Source organism: Tursiops truncatus, chromosome 6 (assembly GCF_011762595.2).
Source record: "Tursiops truncatus isolate mTurTru1 chromosome 6, mTurTru1.mat.Y, whole genome shotgun sequence".
Taxonomy (NCBI): Eukaryota; Metazoa; Chordata; class Mammalia; order Artiodactyla; family Delphinidae; genus Tursiops; species Tursiops truncatus.
The window spans coordinates 55,412,669-55,427,680 of NC_047039.1; the positions used below are offsets into that span (position 1 = coordinate 55,412,669).

General features: G+C 38.1%; 1 protein-coding gene across 1 annotated transcript in view; it reads left to right on the plus strand.

Moving 5' to 3' along the window:
* The first annotated feature begins 1,894 nt into the window (after nucleotides 1-1,894).
* The window catches only part of PTPRD (protein tyrosine phosphatase receptor type D), a 2,130,336-nt gene continuing 2,117,218 nt past the window's right edge, over nucleotides 1,895-15,012 (plus strand). Inside the window, exon 1 of the mRNA XM_073806125.1 lies at nucleotides 1,895-2,211. The gene's annotated coding sequence lies outside the window, so the exon portion shown is untranslated. The remainder of the gene's footprint in view (nucleotides 2,212-15,012) is intronic.

Genomic DNA, 15,012 nt, shown 5'->3' on the forward strand with positions numbered 1-15,012 from the left:
TCATCTTGCACAGACAACACCGCAAGGGGGGCAGGTGCTTTGCATAATACAAAGATAGACATGCAGTACACATACACACACACTTGCACGTGCAGGAGAAGTCTTTTTGGTTTATATCCTATTTACAAGAACAGCTTTAAGTGATACTAACTGTGTGCAAGTGAACCTTCTTGAATGGGTGAGCTCAGTGGGTTTAAGGTGGCAGAGCAGGGAGCTTGGTAGGGGATGGGTTCGGAAGAAGGGTCACTCCTGAAGAGCAAAGGGGGATGGCAAGCAATGAAGCAGGCATGAATAGAAAAATCACCCTGGGGAAAATGTCACCTATATTGATTAAGCTTTGTTTCTCTTTGGGAGAAAGTGACATTTCTGCTATTAGGTCATGGACAAATAAGTAGATGGCTCACTGCTTTCTGTTTGTGTCCATAGTGCTTACAGCACGTTTGACTAAAGGGTACCTGGAAGTCTCTCTGTTGCGTTATTACAAACAGGATAATTATTTTGGCCTTTTTTTTTTTTTTTAAAGCACCGACGTAGTGACATTGCTCTCTCTTTAGCAAGAAAGAGAGAGCATTTGTTGCCATAGCTGTATGCTCTGACCAGACATAAATGACGGTGGAGTGATACGCTTTCTGCTAGATTTCTTTCATCCTGCCCACCCTCTTCCCCAGCTCCAGTCCCCTTTTCTAGCTTTGCTCAGGGGACCTAAGTTCCTGTTCCCTGGTATCCAGAGTCTGTGGCACACCACCTTAGTGGCGTTGGCCGCTCTATGGTGGGGGACTGAGCAGGTGGGGAAGAAATTGCTCCCCCAATGCCTGTCCGCGTCCTCTCCTCAATAGCGAGGCTGTTTCCCAGCAACTCTTTTACAGGTTTTTCCCTTCTCAAGTACCACCTCGGCAGAGCCCAGTGTCTCCCTGTATCCCGGCAGCCAGGGTGCCAAGCACCCCAAACGACGACTATTGATACATCCTGTATCTGAGATACAGAACACCCCGGGCGCCACGGAGCCTCCGCTCCCCTTCCTTACCTCTCACTAAAGGGGCTCTTCCCAAGCATCGATCGTATTCCAAGTTAAATCTTTAGCCCTTGCATTTTTAAACCCTCCCCCGCTAACCCTAACCGCCAGCTTCCCTCCAAAACAAAAAGCGAAAACACCTGTAAAATAAACGAAAGCACGCGAACACCTGAAGAAGCGCAAGCGGGATTCACACCTGGACAAGTCCTGTGTGGCTTTAGTAGTCGGGAATAGCCCGGGCCCGACATGTCCTCCTCTCCCTGCGCCGACACCACTGGACCCCCGAGCCCTGGAATCCCGCCAAGGTCCCGGGGGCGCGGGGTCAGTCAGGTCAGCGCCCGGGCAGCTCGGGGGCGCGGCGCGGCTTCCCTCCTCCCGCCCCAGCCCGCGCCCGCACAGCCGCCGCCGTTGGCGCCGCCGCCGCCTTCGCCGCCGTCGCCTCCCGGGCGGGCGCTCAGAACATCCCGCGCCGCGTCCTCCACGCCCTGGGCTCCCGCCTGCCCGCCAGCGGGAGCCGGGCCCGCGCCGCTGGCAGCCATCAAGTGGCTTGTTAAGGAAATGCAGGTGAGTGCTTGCGGCGGGGCGGCTGCTGTCGGAGACGTGGGGTGTGTGCTTGTGTGTGCGAGCGGGAGCAAGAGGGAGCGCGAGCGAGCCGGCCAGTGCGGGAGCTGCCGGGAGATGCCCGCCGCCTCGGCTCCGTGCCCCGCCGCGCCCACACCCGGCGGCCCGAGCGCGTGGGGCAGCGCCTCGCCCTGAAAGCGCCTGGCCCCCCGGCTTCTCCGCCAGCCGCTCGCCGGCCTCCCCCGCCCCGCGCTCCCTCCCAGCCCGAGCCCTCCGGCTGCTCCTCCCCCTCGGCGTCCTCCCCTCAGCGCGGCGCTGACAGGCAGCCTCCGCGGGGAGAGTGCAGGTACTTTGCCTTCAGAATAATTTGTAGGACCCCGGCGAGCTTGCGGAGCGCCCTCATTTTCTCCTGTCTTCGCCCCCCTCCCTCCCGAAAAGAAGACCCCACTTTTGAAACAACCAGAACCCGAAGCATCCGACCAAAGCCAAAGCCCGACGGGCGGCTGTTCTTGTGCTGTCCTTTCTTGCAGTTTATTCTGGGCCTGTGTGGAATAGAAAGACAATTCTTTATTTGACTGGTAGGGGAGAAACGAGAAGACTCCTCAGGCTTTCCAAGGAGGACTGGAGCGGCTGCTTTAGTAAGTAAACTGTGCTTCTGTATTTCTTGTCTTAAATTGAGGCATATGCTGAATGAATGCTTTTCCCCCGATGGTATGGGCGGGCAGTTTTTTCGTTTTACCGGGGAAGAAGTTGATTTATATAACTTCACTAGTTCTTAATTGAGAAGTGGTTTGCTAAGCTTGCTTTCTTTTCCTTTCCTTTCCTTTCTTTCTTTCTTTCTTTCTTTCTTCCTTCCATTCTTCCTTCCGTTCTTCTTTCTCTCTCTCTCTCTCTCTCTCTCTCACTCTCTCTCTCTCTCTCTCTCTCTCTCTTCTTTCTTTTTTGGAAGACCGTTGCATTCAGCAGACTTCAGTATGGGCAGTCTTGCTGGGAATCCGATTTTTTAAACGCTGATTGTTCAAGGGCTATGGGAAGCCTGGTTTGTGAAACGTTGGTTGGTTCTAAGATTTAAGGATGGTTTCCTTAAAAAAAGCTTGAACATTCTAACCCTACTGGTTCCCTTCTACTGCTAGCTTCAACCTCAGCCTTAATCCACAGCAACTCTCATCCTTCTCTGACATACTTGGTTGCTTGTTTTATCTTTGGTTCTGAAGAGAGCTTGTTAAAAAAAAAAGAAAAAATTGGGTCAAGGGAAAGTTAATATAGGTGGTTTGAAAGACTGGAATAAAACCCTGCTGAGGTTTCATTATGCTTGTAGGTAGAGGAGATGTGGAAGAAAATCTGGGAATTTTAGCCTAGTTTGTAAAAAAAAAAAAAACTGGATGAAATTAATTTGGAGAGGGAATGTGAAAAATGTTTTGGAGAGGGCAGGAGCTGAGGCTGTGACTTTGACACAGCAGGTTATAACTTGTGACAGGGGCTCAGCAGCCAGTGACAGGTTTAAGGTGTCTCCTAGGACTGAATATCTCTGCATCAAAAACTTTTGCAGGTGGTATCCCTCTTGGGGCTAACATTACCATGTCAGTAGCTGCAGCATTTCTGTAAAAACAAGTAGGACACACTTCATCTCTCTGTGAAAGGGTTAATATCTTAAAATTTAAAAAAGAGAGATATACAGTCTAACATTTGCCAGTATTTTGTAATATCTAAATAAAACCTTTGTGTTATGTCAGGAAAAATATAGTTGAGTCAGTCTGTTTTGCACAAGAGGGAGAGAATCAATAACATTTCAGCATTTTTTTTCCTTTATCACTGCCAAATGGATTCTGAATCTAATTCTTCCTGCATTGTTACATATACAGTAGATACAGTAGGAATTGCAGTTTAGTTAAAACAGAGGTGATTTTTAACAAATTAAAACTTCTTTGACATAATAGCACTCATACTGACAAGTGTAGAATAGTGATTAGGAAAAGTTTTTCTGTTATATCTTTAACTTTCAACTTTCTGTGTTAGTATAATATACACTTTTCTAATCAAATCCTTTGAAGAGTTAGAAACCAGACTGAAAATTAAAATCACGTATCTCACAGATTATTTTTAACAAAACACCTTACTATCAAATAATACCTGAGAGTTTTCTTATATTTAGTTGCTGATGATGGTAAAGTGAAAAACAATTACCTTTATATTTACTCAAGTAAATATATAAAAGCAGCTAAATTCATTTGGCATTGATTTTTAAAAATTTAAGAGTGAACTAACGTACAGTGGTATAAAAGAGTGAAAGCTCTTCTTAGAGTTGTTATGGTTATTCAATATCAGAAGCTCTGAATATCTTGGGACATAAGTTTTGGAGGTAATGAAATAACAGTAGGACAGTTGATGAATTTGTTGACATGAAGTTACCATACGTGGAAATCATTTTGGATAGATATATCATTGTTTCTTGTATATTACTCTATTTTCTATACAAATGTGTTTTCTTAGACGTATTACTGCTCTCAGCTGCCATTTCTATCATTGGTTTAAAGTGAATTTAAATAATTTAAAATGAAGCCTTTGGTTGATCAGATTTGGATTATAGCAAATGACCTCTACTCATTTGTGACCTCAAATATCTGAAAGCATACTTGATGTTTGAAAAAATTATTGAAAAATAAAAGGTGAGTTTGTACTGAGGTAGTCAAACTTAAGAGTGGTTCAAACATGTTATTACCTATATTACTGTTAGACACATATTCCACAGAAGAAAAGACATGACAGAATTCTTCATCCTGTTTGAATTTCTGAAAGATTTACACTTAACATGAAAACTAATCTGACACACATTCTGACTCTAATTATGTCATAGTGCTGGGGAAGATAGCCTGAATTAAAACCATTTCTAGTAAAGCTTGCACATATTATATTTGATCACTGTCTCTATGTAATAAGAGAGAAAAAAGTCAAAGCTGGATGGGGCGATTCAGTTGTCAGGTTTTTTTGCCACCAGCTTTTTGTGGAATACAGAGGTTGCAACTTTAAAGTTGAAAAAAGAAAGTTGCTAATGTCAGCAGTAATGTGTTTTATTATGCAATTGTTCTTGTTATTCAGATCAGATAATGGCCCTATGAAATACATAAGCAGTCTACAGGGAATGAATGATTAATTCCTCGAAACATGTGCTTACTAAAGGAGTTCTTACTAATAGAGTGCTGTATACCTGCATTTGCTTACAATTGCAGTTGGTGAGGGCAAACATACTTTTCTTTCTCTTAATATTAACGTAGAATTTACAGGTGTAGTCCTGTCACTATCATTACTTAAAGGTGGTTTTTTGTAGACCACATGGTCTTGCATTTTAGGGAACCCTTAAATGTGATTATTATTTTCTTAAAACTTTTAATTTAGAAAGTAAGACATTGTAAAGTAGATGTGATTTTGGAAGGCTAAACTGTGGTTAAAAATTACTTTGTTTTTCCCTCTATGAAATGACATCCTTTCTCTCCTGTGTACTACTAGTAGGGTGCAGATGCAACCTGCAAGGGCAAAGGATATTTTTCTTTAGTGAGATTAAGTATAAGAGAAAAGCTAAAATATTGCTGGTTTATATAAAATAATTAGCTGGATACTATGTTGAAATTTTAGGAATGGCTACTAGTGCACATGACAGTTGTGGCTACCACTGGTGTAAATTGTTTTGCTGTTAGAAAAGTAATATTGATGTAACTTCTGATATCTCTGCATTTCTAGGACTGGCTTATGGGAGTAGGTGGGGAATGGATGGATTTTATATGGTAATTTGAGAGCAGATGGCCTGAAATGCATGTTACACATTTCAAATTCACCCATCCAAAATCTTCTTTTTAGACATTTCTGAAAAATATGTGACTTTCAAAATTGCCTAATTGAATATCTATCAATATGTCTTTATCTATGAATCTCAAATTTAATATCACAAATAACTAAGATTCCTCCATTGTTTGGAGAAAACACCTCAATTTCAGTTATGTCTTTTTTGGACTTACACTTATACTGAATTTAATAAACTTCAGCAATGCAAATTATATGAAAATATATATTTGATAATGCTAATTTAAAAGTTACGGTGAATATTGGATGAATTGGATTTTGTATCCAGTTGAGTGCCTTTTGAATTCGTTTATCTCCTTATATATTTAAATGCAATTTTTTTATGACTACTGTCAGTTCAGTCAGTTTTAATCAGGCTTTTCAAAAGCAATTTGCCATCCATGAACAATAAATGGATTTCCACTGGTCCAGTTAAACAATGTGTATGTTAACTGTACTTGCAATAATGGTTATGTTTCTTCAAACCCTTTAAAAATGTGTTGAATGAAGGAAAATGAATGAAGAACCAAAAATGAACATTACCCACAAAGTGAACATTTATGTGATTGTAGAATCAGAAGTTTTGAGTTTTCCTCTCACCGTTATAATTGGCTGTGTGACCCCAGGGAGGTAACCTGGACTCTCTGTACCTGGGTTTTCTTCTCTGTAGAGAAATTGACCTACAGTCTGAAAATATTTCAATAACAAAATCTGAGAAACAAGCTAATGTAATTACTAATATAGTTAGTATTAGTGTTTAGCAAATTGTTGAATTACACTATGGCAGCTTGAGAATCTATGTAGGCGTTGGGGCAGCCATCTTGTTTGAAGGATGGCTAAAGAAATTGTTCTGAAGCCATGTTGGAAGTGCTTGGACACTGTTGCCATGTAGATTGAATGTTTATTTGGAGTGCTTTTAAAGGAGGAGGATGGAGATTATGGAAGGAAGGGGTTGATTAAATTTTCTCTAAATCACCCTTCCCTCTTGCTACTGAAAGAATATCGTATAAATAAGTGTTTTTGGATTTATTACTCTATTCAATACCAGAGGGTATGAGAAGGTAAAAATAAGAGGAATTGCTTAGTCTCTTTTGACATCCTTTTTACTTCTTTTAATTACTTCATGTAAGCTATCTTACAATGTAATGTTTAGATAAATATGCACAATTGAAGTCAACTCATATTTTTTTCTGTGATATCTGTTATAGATGTCACAGCTAGAAGAGACCATAGAAGAATTTATTTCAACCCCTATATTTTAAAGACAAAACTAAAGACTTCAAAGATTAAGAACTATAAAGGTGACATAAATTTCCGAAGTTCACAGAGAGGCTTTCCATCACAGAGCAATAGTATCTAAGATACTACATGGGCAAGAAAACACACGGACAGTCATTTATATACCCGTTAGTAAATTATAAGTTAAAAAAATCTCATTGATGATGTAGGATACATTTCATTTAAAAATATTTTATAGTGATCATACTTCTCATCATGGAAAATGAACACAGAGAAAAAATACATATGGTGTTAATTTTAAGTGCTCTTTTTAAAATAGAAAAAGCCAATAATTTATACAGTTAAAAATTGTAGATACAATTTATCTAGATACAATTCATGTTATATAACTGATGCAATTGGAAACTTCCTCCCCTCTAAGAAAATCAGTGTGCCCAGTCCTTTCCTTTTCTGACAGAAATCTCTGGATGGTAGCAAGTGGCCTATATTTTTATAAATGTTTTATGTTTTAAATCATGGGAGACCGGGAGATCATGCTATATTTAAAATTTGTTTACTTTTGAATGCAAATTATGACTGATTAATTATAGAGAGTGTATTTGCTTTTCTTTGTGTGTATTTGCATGTGTGCCCTTGTGTAAGTGTGTGTGTTTAAATGCATCTGTTCAAGATGGAAATTAGTGAAAATAGTGTGCTTAAAAAGTTTAGAAGTGTATATACGATAATTGAGTAGTCAACAGAGAACATATATTAGGGTGTACTGTATCAAATTGCTCTCTGATTAGTCCTTAAATCAAATGAAATTTCAACAGTATACCATATTACCAAGGCCTTCCGCCTTGTAATAATTTCATATATTTTCTGAATACCACATTGTAATAATTAAATATTCTTAAGGTTGAGATGTATAGAATTGCAGAGAACATAATTACTGTTCTTTTACATGTGCTATTATGGACCTTACTTACCTGGTTAAGTGTATGTACTTACATTAGGTGCTAAAAAAGGAAAGGAACAGATTCATATTTGATTATAACATGGTTGGTGACTTAAAAGCAGCCATCTTTAACCTCAAATTAAATGTGTATAATTTTAACTGGGATGTCTTGTTGTAAGATTCATTGCATATATGATGCTATCTGATTTACTTTGTCAAAGAACAAAAAATATTACACTTAAATGCAGAATTAGTGAACTTTTACAAAAAATCCATTTTAAGAATGCAAATATGTAAGCAATCAGCTACACAAGTCTATTAATACATTTATTGTGTTGGGACCCCTGTGAATTATACTTTTCAAAGACTACCCAAAGTTATATTTCTCAAATATAGTTTGTACTGTTGAAAAATAGACCTTTTCAGCAGCTACAAGAACAGAGAACAAAGCCTGGCAAGCATGTGTGCACATAGACCTCTTTACTACTTACCCACTAAACACATGTGTTATGGGATTTGTATCATAGGATATACTCCTGTTTCTTTCATTAGATTGTCTTGGGACAAAGGCCTAGAACATAGCTTCCTTCCAGTTCTAGAAAAGGTTAATTTAGAATACAGACCAAGAAAAAATAAGAGCAGTAGAGTGTTTCCTATTTGTAAATGAACTGTTCTAGGCCACTTGTCCAAGATATTTATTTAGGTAGGGAAAAAAAAATACTCATCCATGCTGTATCCCTGAGATGTTGTCCAAGTACAGTGACCTAGAATCTTTAGGATCAAGATCATAAATTCTACTTAGAGGTAGAATGAAGGATGCAGAGCGGAGAGGATGGAAGAAAGGAGAGAATTGTTAATCTTGCCTTAGAAGCCATATTCTTCCACTTTTTATTCTTCCCACAAATTGGTTTCAAACTTTGAGATATGACTTTTCACCTTGGAGTAAATGGTCATCAGATTAGCAGGGAATCTGGCTCATACCTTCACTGTGCCATAGTCCCAGGTTTTGCCATTGCTACCTTGTATCCATCTGGAACTGTTAAGGAGGTTAGTTTATCAGTTCCTGATCTGTATTAATTCCTCTTTGATTTTGCCACAAAAATCAAGGACGGGAAAATACAGGCACCGTATGCACTACTCCTAGAAGTAACATTCTCTTCTATTTCCCATTTTGGATATATTTTCAAGTCAGAATCACTAGTCAGGATTATGCAATATGTACCACATGGCGGCATAACCCATATAACACTTGATCCCCAAATATTTATTGTCTCCAGTGTTCCAAGCAACGCTGAGTAAACACTCGTAAGGTAGCAAGTTAAAATTGCCCAAATTGCGACCATCTTATATTCTTATGAAATGTTTCCCCATTATCAAGAATTTTTTTTTATTATTTTTTATTCCATGGAGAAAATGTAATCTCCCTAAAGAATCTCTTCTCTTAAATCACAGGAAAATTTCTTGGTACATGGCTTCTTTTATCATCTCCCCCTGCTCATTGGCTGTCATCCTGAGTCAGAGGCATCTCTTCTAGAAGCTGGGTGGAATCCTTTTTGCTTATGTAGCAGCTGTAGGCTATGCTGTATTCCACTGCAAAGTTGACATCTTTCAACATCTTCAAAGCTGTATTACTCCAATGCTAATTGGTCATGTTCCCCACTCTCCAAAGTTCCAGAGAGGCAGGCAGTAGGGTATGATAAGCATATCACTCTACCCTCCTCATATTGACAAGATATGGAAAACACAAATAAATCTCCAGACCACTGTAGCAGTTTATAGTCCATGTACCAGTCCCTTGTATTTCCAAATTCATGGGATACAATACAAGTTATAGTCAACGATCGTGTTGTTTCAGTTGTAACCAAAGCATCATTGGAGAAGTGTATTGGTTTTATGGGGAAAGAGAACAGAGAAAAAGAGAGGAAATTCTACCTGTACATTTTGCTGTGTGGCTTATTTTCATAAGCGGTCTTATAATATGTACTTTGGATCAAATAACCAAAGAGGAAGACAAAAGTGTAATTTAAATTTTTAGAAACTTACTTGGATTGTTAGATATCTTTGGAGTTAAAAAATTACCATAAATGCACCTCTTGATTTCTCTAGTTTCTAATTTAATTTTAAAGAGTTTCTGTTTTTATTCTCCTTAAGAGCCCTTATCAAAGATACTGTACTTCTCAACAGTAATATTTGAAAAACTGTCCTGAGATAGTGTATTGTTTCACCTACAAGGAAACTTTTACATTTCTAAATTTTAATGCTGGACTATGTGCATTAAAAAGATAGGAAAGTATCTTCCCATCATTTGTTATTTTCCATTTTATTTTATAATATACTCAGTTCTTAATTAATATTTATTAATGGTATTTATTGCAGTGGATCATTGCTTGTAATTTTAGTGTGTAAGGATGTCTGGTGGCTTCTCCTCTGAATGGATATGTTCATTCTGTGTCATTTGTGCTATCCATTGTTTTCTCCTAGGAAATATATGTGGTTAGCTCTGTAAGACATGTCTTAGCCTCATCATTTATACCTGTGTGGTTCAAGACAACAGGGCTTTCTTGTGGTAGAATTGTGTGCTCTCAGGATTGAATTCAGCACTTCAGTGTCTCATTTCCCTGCCCCTCAGGATGGCATGCCTTCCTCTTGTGCTTTTTTTTTTTTTTTTTTTTTTTTTGGTGCTTTCTATTTTCCCATAGACCACCTTCATTGTGGAAAGTTGCCAGATTTAATAGCATAAATTACACATTCCCTAAGACACATTGATACTTACTGGCTTTTTGAAGTAGTACATCTAAAGAAATATTCTAATTGTAATATATATATATATAAATATAGACAATATATATATATGCTCTGTGTGTGTGTGTTTATATATATGCTGTTTTCAGAGAAAGAAATTTCAGGCAATATTTGTTTTGGTGTGAAATCTTATAGGCTGAACCTGGAGACAAATCCGTTTATGGAGCTAGGTCAGAAGAGATCATATGTTCCCTACTAGAGCAGGCTTCCTTTCTCCCTTATTCAATAGGAATTGAGTATCTCTTCCCATTTCTATTTCTACTGCCAAGTTTCCCTTTTTTGCTCATTTCCTTTGATCTTAATAGGAACCCGGTGCCACAGTTACACAGGGATGACTCTGTTGGTCACGTGAGAATATAGAAGTGTATATTGTTAAGATTTGTTAATCGATTACAGCATTGTTTGTATTGTGCAGTTCCATTACATCTCAGTCATCGCTCTCATCGATATAACAATCTACATTTCATAACTAGTCCATCACTTCTTATGGTTCTAGTCATCACTTCTTATTACATTAAAAGAAAGAAGCAATTTTTTTCCCTAATCAGTGATGGCATCATGGGTTTTGGAATTTTTTGGTTCTGTGGAATCTTCTCGTGAGCTCTGAAAAAACCTTAAGATAGGAGGTGATAATAATAGCTAACATTTATTGACTCTTTAATGTATGCCAGTCAGTATTTTAAGGGCTTCATGGGCATTAACTCACTTATTCTCACCTCAGCCCCATGGAATCAGTACAGTTATTATCTTTAATTTACAGATGAGGAAACTAAAGCTCATAGAAGCAAGGGAAATTTGCCCATTGTAGCATATCAAGTGAAGCACCTTTGTGCTCTGCCTGCACATCCCACATTTTAAACCACTTTGCTATATTGACATTTTGACATAGATTTATAATATGTTCTCCCATATGTACAACATTAGTATATAAGAATTCCACAATTGCATAGGTTTTATATGTCAAATGTGGAAAACATGAGGTATCCCAGCTTTGCTTTTATGATACAATTCCTTTAAAATGAAGCCAACACAAATTATTGTAAGTAAATGATAACATACAGGAATGGAACACTGTGAAAGTGTTGCTCAGGGAAACAAAGAAATGAGGACAAATCACACCAAGGCCAACTATCTCCAGATAGCTCTTGCCAAAGTTGAGTGGGTAAGGACTGTGCAAATGCTTTATAGTGTATTCCTTTTCTTTTCTTTTTTTTAAATTTTTTATTGGAGAATAGTTGATTTACAATGTTGTGTTAGTTTCTGCTGTACAGCAAAGTGAATCAGTTATATATATATACATATACCCATGCCTTTTTAGATTCTTTTCCGATATAGGTCATTACAGAGTACTGAGTAGAGTTCCCTGTGCTATACAGTAGGTCCTTATTAGGTATCTATTTTATATATAGCAGTGTCTATTTCTTTTCTTCCCTGGAGAGTGTTGATCTGGTAGAAAGAGAAACTGATGTGCTCTGTTTTTGCCAGTGGTGTCCCTCCAAGCTCAGGTCCCTTCTCAGGAGTAGGTTGAGCAAGGTGGTTCCCACCAAACAGGCAGGCCCCTTCTTGGCCATAGATTTTATGCTGTATCAGCTTTTTACATACCTTGTTACACGTAGTGACTGGTGACCAAGAGCCACAATTTTTGAGAATCAACCAAGATGTGTGAGTCAGTTTGTCTTATGTAGAAGGCATAGAGGAATAGAAATGAAAAGGCAGGGAAGATGAGCTCAGGATGTACCATGGAGTGAGATTTAGGGTCAAGAGGGCCCCATCTACCAGTACTTTAATGAATGTGTCCCATGATAATGACATGAGACTGGCATAACTAACTGGTACAAAGTATAAGTGTTGCTGTTTATAAGCAGTAAAGAAATTAAGAAGAGGTAAACCAAACATTGGTCCTGTAAGAGTCATTTTAATTACAATTATTTTTGTGAACTCTTACTATTTACGTCTCATTGCCATGTAGTCTGGGAATTATTTACACCATTGCACCACATTGGATTAATTCATTGTAAATTTCATTAGATGGCAATAGTAAACTACTTTTGCTTTTCGTTTTTTTCCAGTGTGTTGATCACTTTTCTTGAATTTTTACATGACTGTTTACTTGAAACTTAAATTGAGGGAATATGAGTCACAGCATAAATCATGATTTAATTTTAAGATTATAAGAATTGAAAAGTTAAACTATTACCTGTACATTAATCAAATTTAAAAAGGTTGAATAAAATAACCTTAGTAAACATTTATTTGGTTTCTAATATATGAGAAATGCTTGATGCTTATTGGTGGAAATCTGGTGCCCTAATTTTGAAAGGACATGAGAAATATCTCAGATGTTCTGTAAAATTATCAGAAATTTGTGACGTTTTAAAAATCAAACTGAATAAAATATTAGCTATACATTTGTCAAGTTATAGTTTTAATTAATACCACAAGATGGCAAAGCATATACAAAAAATCCCATGTTCCCTATATTGGGGGAAATACATAATACCAAAAATAGAAATTTAAAGTTATTTTATAACTCATATTTCAAGAGGCACAAACCTCTTCCTTACAGGTGTGAAAGGTATGGAAACACTTAATGAACAAGTTTATTGGATTATCTTTTCCCCCCAAGGTGTTCCTAAAGTCTTTCCTCCCTAAGGTGTTCTGATTACTTGCCAAGAAAATTCAATGGATTTTCCTTTCAAAGTGAGAATTAAGGAGTAGAAAATGTGCCAGACTGGGCAGTTCTGTGATGCAAACTTGTGCCCTGGAGACCTTTGTAGGACTGCTAAACTGTTAAAATGCTTGTTACAAGCAAGGGTTTGGCCTTCTGTCCCTGAAAAGCTTGTAGGAGGAGCAGTGGTCAAGAATAAAAAACAAAGAAACCCTGGACTCTTTCACACATTGGCAATAATATCTTTTTATTTCTTTTGATTTATGAACAAAGAAGACATAATCTTCAGATCCGAAGTGTTTTTAAACGGGTAGTCCTAATTATTATTAAAATGTAATATACTCATTATATACAGTATAATTTGCATATACAGTATGGGTTATACAAGATACCTTGGATTAGATCTCTGCAGGCAAACAAATGTAATAGGTGCAGAAAATTAGCTAAAATAAGCAGAATCTGCAACTTCAAGAGAGTAAAGTTTTTTAAAGGTCTGGGTTGTCTCATCAAATTTGTGCCAGCATCCACCTTTATCTCAGTGATGTCCTACCACAAAAATGATAACTATTAGTGACCAAGCTGTGTCAGGCCCACCCTGTATTATTTACTAAAATTTCCCCCATGCCATAATTTTGCTTCAGGGTCTTACCAAATTGTCATATTCCATTCAGGCTGCTATAACAAAAATACCATAGACTAGGTAGCTTATAAACAACAGAAATTTATTCCTCACGGTTCTGGAAGCTGGCATGTCCAAGGTCAAGGTGCTGGCAGTTTTGGTGTCTGGTGAGAGCCCATTTCGTGGTTAGTAAGCAGCCTTCTTCCTGCTGTATTCTCACATGGTGGAAAGGGCAGGGGAGCTCCCCGCAGTCTCTTTGTAAGGGCACTAATTCCATTCATTATGGCTCTACCTTCATGACCTACACCTCCTAAAAGTCCCACCTCCATATACCATCACACTGCGGAATAGATTTCAACATAAGAATTTTGGAAGGAGGCAACATTCAGTCCATAGCACAAATCTTATCTGGATGACTACTTCCTGTCTTCCCACTTCTACCTTATCTCCTCTATTATTTTCTCTGCCACCAAAAGATTTTTTTTTTCCAAAATGCAAATCTGATCATGCTTAAAGCATTAAAAGATTCTTTATTGCCTGGAGTATAATGTTGAAAGGAAAACTTAGTGTGCCATAAATGGGCCTTCCTGACTCAGGTTGCAACCTTTTCATCATTATTTCTTGCCTTCTCCCCTGCTGCACTATATACTCTATAATAAAGCCATATAAACACATTGAAGTTAACAACTGAATAATTTAGGTAGCTTATGATGAAAATGATAACGATGATGACGATTTATAATTGCTTTTTCCTTTTTGAAGAGGCTTCTCAAATTTTGCACTATTACATGTATGTGTCCTTCAGACACTAATTTTGAATCTGACTTCAGAGTATCATGAGTATCCTTTCCAGTCAATGACATATATACAATAGAATGCCAAATTTGAGGGACTTCTTTCTTTTTGTGGCTTTGCTCAAGATGAACCACCTACTATATTATTTCTGCACAACAAATCAATCAGTTTTCTGTTGCTTCCCAGCAGCGGCCAGTATCTGCCATACAAAGTAATGATCTCTAGCAAAATTTTATGTTGTGTTTCCCCTGCCAGCTCCAAAGTGGTCAGCCTCCTTTGGCTTACCATCCTGGAACTGTGTGGGTTTCTTACTGTAGCCCAGCCCTCATAAGAACAGACTCTGCTGCTCACAGCTTGGCTGGGCTCCAGGTCTTTGTTGCTGGAAATGCTACTGTAACATCTGTTGGGTATGGCATGTATGTAGTTACTGTCATCAATCTTAAGAATTTGGGTGCACTTTCCAGGATCGTGGCACACACTGTATAACATGAAATCTGTCTTGAAGAGAATGTTGCAGATCAAAAAGGGAAACAGTTCATGGTATG